Source organism: Silene latifolia, chromosome Y, assembly GCF_048544455.1.
Source record: "Silene latifolia isolate original U9 population chromosome Y, ASM4854445v1, whole genome shotgun sequence".
Lineage (NCBI taxonomy): Eukaryota > Viridiplantae > Streptophyta > Magnoliopsida > Caryophyllales > Caryophyllaceae > Silene > Silene latifolia.
Genome location: NC_133538.1, coordinates 387,295,999 through 387,309,359, shown reverse-complemented (window position 1 = coordinate 387,309,359; position 13,361 = coordinate 387,295,999).

Genomic DNA, 13,361 nt, shown 5'->3' with positions numbered 1-13,361 from the left:
GATACCATATTATTTTAAAGCAGTTTAAAATTTTGACGGATTAAATTCATATTACAAGTTTAATATGAATTGAGATTGAAATTAATGTGATTAATTGAGAAATTGTCACTTAATTTAATTTTAAATAGGTGGTTTGGATAAATTAATCAACATAATTAAGGAATTGTGTCATGTATGTTTAATTTATTTTTAGTTGATGCATTTTATTTTAGTTGAATGAATCGATTGAATGAATTTAATTTACGTATTTTCGCAATCAGTTGTAATTTGTAATACTTAGCGTGGCCTTAGTTAATTATGTTTTCGTAATGAAGGAAACATAATTTTTATGTAATTATGAGATCTCGAATCTCCTTTATTTTTCCTTTAGTTTTGAGTTTTGAAATTAGAATGTAATAAATAGGTTTATTATGTAAATTTATTTATTGTAATTTTCAAAGAAGACTAAAGATGGAGATTGGAGCTCACTCCCGCTACATGGATCAAGATGGAACATCAAGACAAGCTTCTCGGGTCCAAGGATGGATTCCAAACGTGTATTTATGTTCGTTTTGATAGGATAGGCCACACTAGGACCTTTTTATTGTTTTTACGTTTTCATTCTTATTGCTATTCATTCACATGCTAGTTAATGCATCATTTTCCGCCTAAAATCAAACCACCTACTACTAAAATGCATGAAAATTGACACATATAGGTTGTATGTTAGTTTTCATAGACATACAGATGTCACATGTTTTTAAGCCATCACCTTAGTTTATTCATTCACGCATGCTAGATATTAGTTCACTTACAATGAATTAAAATAAAGTTGATAGGATCTTCCTCGAAAACGGAAATTGAGACTAGTCTTTATAAGGGCAAACAACTATGAATCCCTTCTTCGTCGGTAGGCATAATATGACCCCTTCTACGTTGGGTAAGTAGTTGTGTTGACTTAGTTTACCTCAACATCATAGTCCGAAGAGTTTATCGTGATTATGATGGACTAAAGATAGAATTTACAGAAATTTATCGACCAAGAATTCTAACGGTAGAATTAGCTAAAAGGTTAGCTTATCAATTTGCAGATAATTGAGTCTTGTGATCATTTATGTAATTATTGAGGGAGGTCAATTGTATAAATGTTTTGAGTCTTCGCGTTATGACAGTAGTTCATTAGACTTAAAATTATAAACGATGCACATGCTTATTATTTTTATTCTCGCGGTGTAGAACACGTATATTTTGATAATACTGTTACAACTAAATGGCTGGAAATAATGCAATCCCAATCCCTAGTGCCACACTTGGACGCGAGTCCTGGCTGAAAACTTTCATGGACCACATGAATCAGTCCACGCGACTGAAGAATGATGGGTCCAACTTTGCGGACTGGGAGGCGGCACTACGGAATGCTGCCATTGCTAATACCGGTCAACCCAGGCCCCAATGCAGGAGTCAACGAGTCAATTGCTTATAGTGACTTCGTTATGGAAGCGGGTGTGATAAAGAACGTACTCATCTTTACAATGGAAACCAATTTGTAGAGACGCTTCATTGCTCAAGGTGCAAACAAGATTTTCACCACGCTCACTAACGAGTTCTCAAAAGCACCAAGAATCGTTACTTATGAGCATACCTGTCGCTTCTTTGATGCGAAACTCCAGAAGGGCCAACCGGTTAGCCCACACATTCTTCACATGATTGAGAATGTCGAGAAGCTGGAGGCACTTGATTGTAAAATCAGTGAGAGCATTGTCATTGACCGAATGCTTCATTCTCTTCATGATGGTTTTGCCCTTTTCAGGGCGAACTACTACATGAATGACTTGAAAAAGAGTCCTCATGAGCTACACTCCCTTCTCGTACAGACCGAGAAGGATATGAAATTGAGTGAGAGTATGAAGCAGGATGTTCTCACGGTTTTTAACAAGGGTAAAGGTAAGGGCAAGACTCATTGCGACCTAGCTGTAGGTGAGCCAAAGTTTAAGAAGCCAGGAAACGGTAAGAGTGGGCCCGGTGAGACTAGTGGCTCACAGGGCAAGGCAAAGAGCAACGACGGTGACATTGAGTGCCACCATTGTCACAAGACTGGACATTGGAGGAGGAATTGTCCCGTGTACCGTGAGGACATCAAAGCAGGCCGCGTCGTTCCTGTTGGTATGTCATCTTATATTCATATGATTGAGATTAACCATGCAAGTTTCGGAACTTGGGTAGTAGATACTGGTTGTGGTTCTCATCTGTGTAATCATTTGCAGGCCCTAAAGAACATCACACCTCACGCAAAGCGTGATGTGGACCTGCGAGTTGGAAATGGAGCACGAGTTGCTGCAGTCGCCAAAGGAACATATGTAATCCAGCTCCCTAGTGGGTTTGAGTTATTCTTAAATAACTGTTACTATGTACCTAGTTTATCTAAGAACATTATTTCTGTTTCCGTACTCGATAAAGACGGTTTTTGCATTTTCAATAAAAGATAATAGCTGTATTTTCTCTTTTAATGAAATGATTTATGGCAAAGCAGTTTCCATGAATGGAATTTACATCTTAGATCAAACCACGGAAGTATTACACGTGAATAATAAGAAATTAAAGGTTGGTGACAAAGATCAAACCTATCTATGGCATTGTCGAATGGGACACATAAATGAGAAACGCGTGTAGAAACTCGTCGATAATGGGACTATTCCCGCATTCGATTTTTCTACATATGGCACGTGTGAATCATGTCTCATTGGCAAGATGACTCGAATTTCCTTCAAAGGTGTTGGAATGCGTGCTAGTGACCTATTAGTACTCATACATACTGACGTATGTGGACCTATGTCAATTACCGCTAGAGATGGCTATTGATATTTTATCACTTTCACGGACGAATTAAGTAGATACGGATATGTCAACTTAATGAAGCATAAAAGTGAGTCCTTTGAGAAATTCAAAGAATACCAGAACAGGGTTCAGAACTGTAGATACCCGTATCCGTCGATATTGGAATTTATAGAGAACCCGACAAACACCCGATGATGATAGGACACATGTATTCTTTAGTTGTCATTGTCATTATTTGGGTTCGTTTTACGATGTAGAATGGGCGTCGTCGATGAAGTATTTTATTAATTTAAATGATATTTAAATTAATGTTTTTTAAGTGAATTCATTCTGTTAATCTAAATGATATTTAAATTAATGTTTTTAGTGAGTTCATTTTGTTATTTTAAATGATATTTAAATTAATGTTTTTTTAAGTGAATTCATTTTATTAATTTAAATGATATTTAAATTAAAGCTTTATTTTGAATTTATTTTCTTAAGTTTATTTTATTGAAAATAAAATAAATATTTGATTTGAAAAATCATTTTATGAGTATATTTGATTTGAAAAGTCATTTACTTTAATTTATTAGTTGATTTGAAAAATCGATTTTAAAAAGCGAAGAAAACTCGTTTTAAAAGCATGTTTTTGAGCTCGTTTTTAGCTCGGTTTTTGAGCCCGTTTCCTTTGCGAATTGGCACGAATCTCGAGTACACTAACCCACCTAAGCCTCTACCCATCCACCCTTGTTCGAACCCCCATACCATGGCCCAAATTCTCGTCCCAAACAACCCCAACCAGCCCACGCATAAACCGAGCAGCCCCTGTTTTGGCAGCTCAATCCCGAGCCCAAACCCGCTCCAAACACTACCAAGACCCGTACCCATTAACCCTAACCCATACCCTAGTATCCTACCCATATTATCCTAGTTTAATCACCAAGAAAACCCCCCTCAAACCCTCACAAAAACGGCTGGACAGCAGCCATACGGGATGAAGCCCGATTGCCCCTCCCTCTCTTTTAACCTATTTTAACTCCTTATAAATACCACCCCTTCACCATACATTCATAGCTCTAAGTTCTCCATACATCCAACCATCACCCACAAGCTTTAAACCTCAGAAACAAACCCTAAACATCCTTCAAAAACCCTAAACAAAACCGACACACAAACTGAAACTGTTTGTGTGTCCTCTTCGAAAACCCATTCGTTCCTCCATCAAACCTCCATAAAAATTCGAGTTTCTTGTTCCTAATTAACCACATAACATCCATCTACACATTAGACAAAGATTTACGAGCCAAATTGCCCTTGAGAGTACACGAGATCCCTCGAAAAACAGAGTGAAATAACACTCTGTTTTCGCGGTTTACTCTTGTCTGTCCAGTTCTGTTTGTGCTCGTTTTTCGTGCCCAATAACCCAAAACGAGCAGGGGTTGCTTTAAGATTCCTGTTCTCCTCTCTTTCTAGTTTCCAAAACATCTTTCGAATCGAATTTTCGTCGTGAAACGAGGGAGATATCACTGTTTTAAAATCGCTGTCCAGAAACTTTCCAAAACGCGTGTTTGCTTTATTCTTCGTCGACGACGGCTTCTCGAGATAAAATCTACCATCGATTACGACCCAAGACGGTGTCAACGATACATGTAGGTTGAGGGTGCATCAAATCCCCTTTTCTCTCCTTTTTTTATTTCGTTTTTTTATGCCTTTTTTATAGTTTGTTTTTTGTTTGTTTTCGTTTTGTTTATCGTTTGTTTTAAATTAACTATGAAACTAGTTAGTCCGAGTATGAGTTAAAGTACCACCATGAACACCCGCGTTGACTTGAGATGGGAAAAGAAACCGCTACATCAGTCGGTCGTACACCCCCGTCTCATTTACATATCCTCGTGTTCAAGGTAGGGCATAAATAAAACAATTGTCTAACTTCGTTCTTCGCTTTCGACCCCCTTTTGTTTCGGCTAAATCGACATACCCTAGGACCCGTTGTATGTTAGTTTAATCTCTGATTGTTAACCTATGACATATTTAGATAACATTAATTTAATTTAATAACCTAATTAGACACGATAGGTGGTTTCGACGTAAGTTATAAAATCAATCGACGATTCTGTAAATAATTGAATGCATCTCCCTCTTTCACCTAATTTCTCGCTAGTATAAGAGTGCGTGATTAGCACCTTCTTATTGACACTCGATGAGTTAAATTAATTAGCGAATTTGACCAAATTAGACCCTTTAGGCCGTGTAGAATGCACCCTTGCGCGACAATCAATCAACATCGTTTTTAACTCGTTTTCTAACTTGTTTCCTATCCCTTTTCGCAATCATTCGATCTAACCAATGAACTTAACTTAGGAACTAGGTTGGCCTCGTCTTGGCCGTGAGGGTGGCCGTTGGTTTGGGCCGTGAGGTGGCCGTTTTCTTTACCTTTCTCGTTTTGTTTTTATACCGTTTGTTTTCTCGTTGTTTCATTGTTTGTAATTTATCGTTGGTTTATCGAGTTGTAATCTTTCAAGTTTGTTTTCTTTTATCGAGTCAAATGATTTCTAAAAACCTTAGTCTTTTTTGGTTAGACGGTTGTTCCCCAATGCTTGTAGGAGCGTAGTAAACCGCATGTTGTTTAAAGCAACATGGCCCGGTTTATGCTAATGCATGCTTTGGTGCGTAGCCCTATGTCTAATTCGATGAGATTAAGCGCGAGCACGCATTACGAGGAGTGACCCAAGGACCGTGGGTCATGTGAGCCGTGGGCCACCCCTCATGTGCACGGTTTTCAAGGCCAAACGGCCGTGTGTTTTGTGTCGTGTTTTGAGTTGTATGTAGCAATTGTAATTAGATCGAGTTGTAATTTATTTATCGTTGTGTCGGCATGAAATGCCTGGGTTGTAATAGGGTAGATCCCCATGGCTCCCCCATTCCCCCTTAAGCCTTGTTTGCTTTGTTTTGTATGTTGTTAGATCAATCAACCCACATGCTAAATTACAACTTTGACAAAGTTAGTTTAGTTGCATCTAAAACGACATAGAAATTGTTGTCACATGATAGGGTTAAAACAACGTTTGCATATCATACATCGTAGTAGCTATGACCTTGTTTGAAATCCGACACTTGACTTAGTAGAGGCCGTTATCGACGGGCGGGGTTGGGTGTCCTTATGGGCTTCCCAACACGTACCCTCACCCCTTACTCAAGATCTATGGTTTGTGGATCCGTCTAAATACCATTGGATTACGAGAGTCTATCAAATCGAGTGATATAGGGTACAAGTCTTTATCTTTAATCACTCGTAGTCGATGGGCTTTATGCTTTTCGATGAAAGGTGTAAAGTTGACTTGAACGGTTCCAAGTTCCCAAAAAACTTGGTGGCGACTCTAATATGTCTTAATTCGATTCGAAAGAACCTCGAGTCGATTATGCCGGGTGTGGATCCCGCGGACGCAGATTCGAGGGCCTTGTCCACGATTTGGCGACTCACTGGGGAAAAGAGGACTAGTTACACCGTGTGTTTCTAGAGTCTTTTCCTCCGAGGTGAAACTTGAAAAGAAAGTGTTGGAAAGTAAAACATTACTCATAGTGCTACGATTCATGCATAAACCCTTAAGGACTTGCCCGGGCCGTCCCAGCGTTTCTTCGTGATGCGTGGGGGGCGACGTCCCACTATGCCAGGAAGCTGCACATTGCTCGCTTCCACTTCGCCTCGCGTGGTTCTTGAGGGTGGGGACGATCTTCTAGGTACTTTACCTTAAGACACCTCGCTCTATTAGACCGCAAAAGGATGGAGGGCATAGACCTTCTTATAGAAGACTTGCCGAGACCTAGAGATGTCTAAAAGCATACATCCTTATAACATGAGAATGACAATGTGCAATGTGTTTTCCCGAGTCTTGTTTTTCGAAAATTCCCATGTCCCTTTCAAAACCGAACTTTTGAACAACTTACTTTCAAAATAACATGGTTTTAAAAACGCGGAATGCTGCCCAAATAGGACTAGAAATTTCGGCCCAAAATGAGCTTTTATAGCCGGCATGCTGCCCATTTCAAATCTCATTTTTCAAATCGATCATTCGTTTTTCAAAATCAATCCAAAATGTTTCTCGAACCTCAACCAAGCATGAAATGCGTCGAGTCGTGTCCGGGTCATGGCCGTGTTAGGCCGGGTTTGTTTCAAGAGTCTAGAACACGACCTTGTTGGGTCACCCAAACTCACCTCTTGGGCTTTGAGTCATGTTGGTCGACCTTTTGGTCTAGCATAGTCCATATAAAAAAAAAAAAAAACGTCCAAGCTAGGCCTTATGGACGTTTCACTCGAACCCTGGGCTATGTTAGCCCAATCACGGGTTTAGTCACACCGAGTCCAGTTTAGAATCGAGTTATGACAGTTTGAGTCATGTCGTTTTGTCGAGTCTAAAATGAACCGATGTCTAAATCAAACCGTGAGTTGAACCTTTGGTTAGTCAATCTCAAGTCGAGTCTTTGTTTGAGTCAAGTTGGGGTCGTGTCCTTAAGTGTGCAGGGGCTCTTACTTTAAATATTGACTCAGTACGGGGTTTTCTTGTAGAAAGGCCGCCCAAAACCCGACGTCAAGCAATGGAAGATGCTATCAACAAGCTCACGGAGGCCGTGAACCTCATGATGACCCGAATGGATGTGATCGAGTCTAAGTTGGTTGAAGATTCCTCTTCATCTACTCCACCTCGATCGATTTGGAGAAACGGTTCAAGTTCATCGAGGACCGTTTGAAGCTCTCCCAAGGGAAGAATATCCACTATGAGAATGCTAGGGCCTATGCCCCGATTCAGACAAGTTGCCCACGAACATGGTACTCATGACATCCCAAAGTTCAAGGGCATGAAGATCCATCCACCATGTTAAGGCCTATAAAGGGTACTTAGCATGAAGGGAGTACCGCCGATATGCTCTCGAAATTTTCGCCCAATCTCGGGTGAACACCCAAAGGCTTGGTTCTATAATCTTGACCTCAAGAACTTCCCCACTTTCGAAGATATTACGGTGGAGTTACGTAAGCACTATCTTGACAATGTTGAGATTCAAACCAACATAAGAACTTTGGAGGTTATGACACAAAAGGAGAAGGAGGGTTTTACGGAATTCCTCGCAAGATGGCGCTTATTTGAAAGCGTGAAGCTAGCTAAGAAGCCCTGATGAAGTTGAAATGGTAGATAAGTTCGTGAAGAATTTACGACACTGTTTTCGTAATGCTCGAAATACCAAAAGTTTGGTTCTTTCAAAGAATTGATAAGGATCGGGATAAAGGTAGAGGACGATGTCCGAATTGCTGAAGCCGAGAAGCCAAAGGGATACCAAGGGGCTTCGTCATCTAAAGCAAAAGCACCGCAGCCGGCCCACTTTGTTGAAACTGTCAATCTCTTAGATGGACAGTCACAAAGGCCTCCGCGCCGAAGCTCGAGGGTATTCACCGATATCGGGTGCACTTACGCCTATGCTCTCCAAAGGCTCATGGCCCAAGGAAAATTGAAGCCCATTGGTCCAACTCCGGACCCTCCTGCTGATCAACAAGGCAAATGGTATAAACCGAATGCCTCGTGCCTTTCATCAAGGGAAGGGACACGATGCGAAAGGTGCTTTAGACTAAAGCACGAAATTCAAGATATGATTGAGAACGGAACGCTCCCAATCCCGGCCATAAAGCCCAACAACGTCACCAATCCATTTGGCGACCACACTAACTTTGTCTCTACCGAAGATAGTGTCGATTACTCTCACTTGATTCGCCCATGTCGTCTAAAAGGGGTTTTCGTCGGAAGAATATTCGTGGATTGCTCCGAATTCCTACCAAGCTCGAGAAACGAGATCACATTCGGGGATTTTATTGTCGATTGTACTCCTTACATACTCCGAAGCGGCAATGAAATCAATGGCGTTTGGGCCGATGACGAGGATGATGTTTATCTCGTCAAAGGTGCGACAATTCCTCACACCCAAGAAGAAATCTTAAAAGTGAGGCAAGATGCCCTAGAGTCAAACCATTTGACTAGATCCGGGCGCCCATATCGTGTGGAGAAAGCTAAGGATATCCCGAGTAAGGCACCTCAAAAGGAGCCGGCAGTGGTCGAAGTTCTTGGTGAAGGGTCGACCTCCGAGGCTTCCCTCATCAAGCAACTCCAAAAGACTAAGGCCGACGTATCTATCTGGCAACTTATCTTGAGCTCTTTCGAGCATCGTCAAGCTTTGTTGCAAGCTTTGATGAACATGACCGTGTCGTCAAATACTACTCCTGCGGATATGGTCACCCACATCGCCCAGAATCGGCCTCAGATTACCAACGGTGTGACATTCTCCGACGAAGATCTGCCGCCGTTCGGGCCTCGACATAACCTGGCCCTCTATATTGCTACCGTGTGTCTCAACAAGCATATCCCTATGACCTTGGTTGACGATGGATCGGCTGTCAACGTACTCCCCCGAAACGGCGCATATTGCGGGCTTGGAGAAGAATGACTTCATCCCCACTACGCAGACAGTTCGGGCATTCGATGGCACTGTGCGTCGAGTGAGTGGACTTGTCGATCTAGTAGTACGGTGGGCAAGTGGAAAAGAAAATAAGTTGCCAAGTGATTGACATATGTTCATCCTTCAACTTACTGCTGGGAAGGCCTTGGATCCACGCTGCGAAGGCCGTAACATCAACGCTGCATCGAAAAATCAAGGTCCCACTCAATGGCAAAACCGTCACCATTGACGCCACGCCAATTACTGTAGCAGGAGGAGACATTACTTCCGAAGTAAGGGTCGAAGCTACCAATGACGCATGTGGTTTCGAGATTGTCAACATGATCGAGCTGAACTCCGAAAATATGGATCTATATACGGGAAGTCATGTCTGCGAAGTGATTCTCAAAACTGGGAAGTATTTCGGTTTCTCTTTATATCCTAGAAAGGAGGAGGTTTTCAAGTTGAAACCACCCGTAGCCAAAGGAGTAACTTTCGGGCTTGGATATGAGCCCACTGAGAAAGATCTACGGGAAAAGAGGGGAAGAACGATCGAAGATCGAGATATTAAAATGGGACCGTATCACCTAACTCTAAACGGTCACTTCGTGAGAGCTGGGGAAGAACTCCCTTGCATGGACTTCCCCGAACCTATCTTTGACCCAAAGAAGAACCTTATGGTCCCGGGAATCGAAGTATTCCAAGACTGCTACTACATCCCTGAAGACATTCTGACCGTGATGCCAGTAGAAACCAAGCTGGATCCAATGAATGACGAGAAAGCCTTGGGTCTCCTTTTCGGTGAAGAAAAGAAATCACCAACACCAAACGAAGATTTGGTAAGCATGATCCTGAGAAGCGAACGGTTCGACCCATCTACCCTCATCACCGATGTGGATCCTCTTAGGACCAACACGGGATGGCGGAAAACAATCAAGTGGACTGACAACAAAGGACTTCTTTTCAAGTTGACAACGGGAGAAGGAGAGATGTTCAAGCCAAATGATGTTACCGATTCGAGTCCGAGTCCGAGTCGGAGTCCGAGTCGAGATAGGTCCTAAGATCGAGTCTAAGGAGTCGGTGTTGAAAATACCCCTCCCCTAGCTTTCCTTCCTATGCACCTTTTCCTAATGGTGGTATTAAGGGGCTGTCCCGAATACCCCTATCTATGTGACTTCGATCGGTTGGCTCAAATGTTAGCGCATTTTGCGCAATTTCAAATCAATAATAATATGAACCAGTTTGCTTACGACTTGTCTTACTTACATTGCAATTCAAACTTTGAAAATGATTGTTTTAATAATGACATTGGGACTGAGGTCGAGGATGAACAGTTGGTCGAAGACGAAGAAGAAGAAGAAATGGAACCACCTCTACAGTTGATAAAAGGGTTGGAAGAGTACGAACAGAAAACTTCGATCATCGAAGATACCGAAACTATCAATGTAGGTACAACCTTAGAACCACATGAGCTTAAAATAGGAACTACTTTAAGTTCCACCGAAAGACAGGGGTTCATTGATTTGTTGCATGAGTTCAAAGATGTTTTCGCATGGTCCTACAAAGACATGCCGGGCATTGATAGGGAAATTGCGGAGCACAGGATCCCAATCAAGCCGGGGTATAAGCTTGATCAGCGAAGCTACGCAAAATGCACACAGATTGGTCTTTGAAGGTCAAAGAAGAAATCGACAAGCAACTCAAAGCTGGGTTCATCAAAGTGTCGAATACTCCTGATTTGGGTGGCTAACGTCGTTCGTACCAAAGAAAGATGGTAAAGTTCGGGTTTGTGTTGACTTCCGGGATTTAAACAAGGCAAGTCCGAAGGACGATTTCCCATTACCTCACATCGACATCCTGGTGGACAACACGGCAAAACACGCGTTACTATCCTTTATGGATGGATACGCCGGTTATAATCAGATCAAGATGGCGGTAGAAGATATGCATAAGACTGCGTTCAGAACGCAATGGGGAACCTATTGCTACACAGTAATGCCTTTTGGGTTGATAAACGCAGGGGCTACATACCAGAGGACCGCGACAACATTGTTTTATGATTTGATGCACAAGGAAGTCTAGGTTTATGTCGACGACATGATTGTCAAGTCAAAGGAACGTGATGGCCACCTTGGTACGTTACGCAAATTCTTCGAGCGACTGCGCAAGTATAACATGAGGTTGAATCCACAAAAATGCGCATTCGGAGTCACATCCGGCAAACTGTTGGGTCACATCGTTAGCCACCGTGGCATCGAGGTGGACCCATCAAAAATAAAGGCTATAATGGAAATGCCTCACCCGAAAACCGAGAAGGAAATTCGAGGTTTCCTGGGAAGAATCCAATATATAAGTCGGTTCGTGGCAAGGCTAACTATGATATGCGAGCCAATTTTCAAGAAATTGAAGGTCGGGGAACACGTCGTATGGGATGATCACTGTCAAGCTGCGTTCGATAAAATCAAAGAAATACTATCTTCCCCTCCCGTGCTTAGCCCACCAACGGCTGGGTTACCACTTTTGTTGTATCTTACGATTTACGGATCGCAATAGGGGCAATCTTTGTGCGCAGATAGTCGATAAAGAGGAAAGAGCAATTTACTACATTAGTAAAAAGTTCTTGGAGTATGAAATCAAGTATACTCGGCTCGATAAGACATGTTTGGCTTTAGTATGGGCGACAAAGAAGTTACGGCACTACATGCTCAGTCATAGTGTCTGCATCCACTCGAAGATGGACCCAATCAAATACTTGTTTGAAAAACCGGTTCTGAACGGCAGGGTGTCAAGATGGACTCTAATGCTTTCCGAGTTTGACCTGAAATATGTACCGCTGAAAGTGATAAAGGGAAGGGCGGTTTGCGAGACTTCTGGCGGATAACCCGATAGAAGAAAGCGAAGTTCGGATACATGGTCGTTTCCGACGAAGATATCGTTCACATAGACAATGATACGTGGGACCTCTATTTCGATGGAGCATCGAACTATAGGGGATACGGGATAGGAGTTCTACTCATCTCACCAGAAGGTGAACATGTTCCCATCTCGATCAAGTTGGACTTTAACGTCACTAATAACGCGGCTGAATATGAAGCATGCCTACTCGGTTTGCACAGTGCTCTCGAGTTAGGCATCAAAAAGCTTGTAGTACATGGAGACTCGTCATTAGTGATCAATCAAGTGGCTGGGACGTGGAAAACCCGAAGTGATAGCTTGGCTCCGTACCAAGCAAAAATCGAAGAACTAGAAAAGTCGTTCACCGAGGTCAAGTACGTGCACCTCCCCAGAGACGAAAACCGGTTTTTGATGCACTATCAAAACTAGTCGCTCCGATCAACATACCTGATCATATGGATACTATGCCGATACGTGTCGAACGAAGATCATCACCTGCTTATGTTAATGTAATCGGAGACACAGAAGAAACCGAGGCCGAACCTTGGTATCACGCTATTCTGAAATTTAAAGAATCAGGAGAGTATCCACCCGACATGGATAACCGCGGAAAGCGCGCTATTCGAATGCTAGCCGCTCAGTTCGTTAGAACCAATGACGGGCAATTGTACAAGAAGACTGCGCAAAATATCCTTCTGCGATGCATAGACTCACCAACTACGAAAAGAGTCATGGAAGAAGTCCATGACGGAGAGTGTGGCCCACACATGAATGCCCATATGCTGGTTCGTAAAATCATGAGATTAGGGTATTATTGGACCACGATGGAGACAGATTGTCGCCAATATGTCAAACACTGCCATAATTGCCAAATCTTCGCAAACATACAGCACGTGCCGCCTTCACTGTTATATACTTTGACATCACCATGGCCTTTCTCAACATGGGGAATCGACATTATTGGAAAGGTCAACCCATCTGGAACAGGTGGGCATTGCTTCATGTTAGTCGCCATCGATTACTTCACGAAGTGGGTAGAAGTGAAATCGTACAAGGTTCTACAAGCAAAGCAGGTAGCAAAGTTCATTCAGAATAAAATCATTTGCAAATATGGGGTGCCGCATGAGCTCATTAGCGATCATGGCACTCACTTCAGTGAAACCGCTAGTAATACTTGAAAAGTATAAAATCAA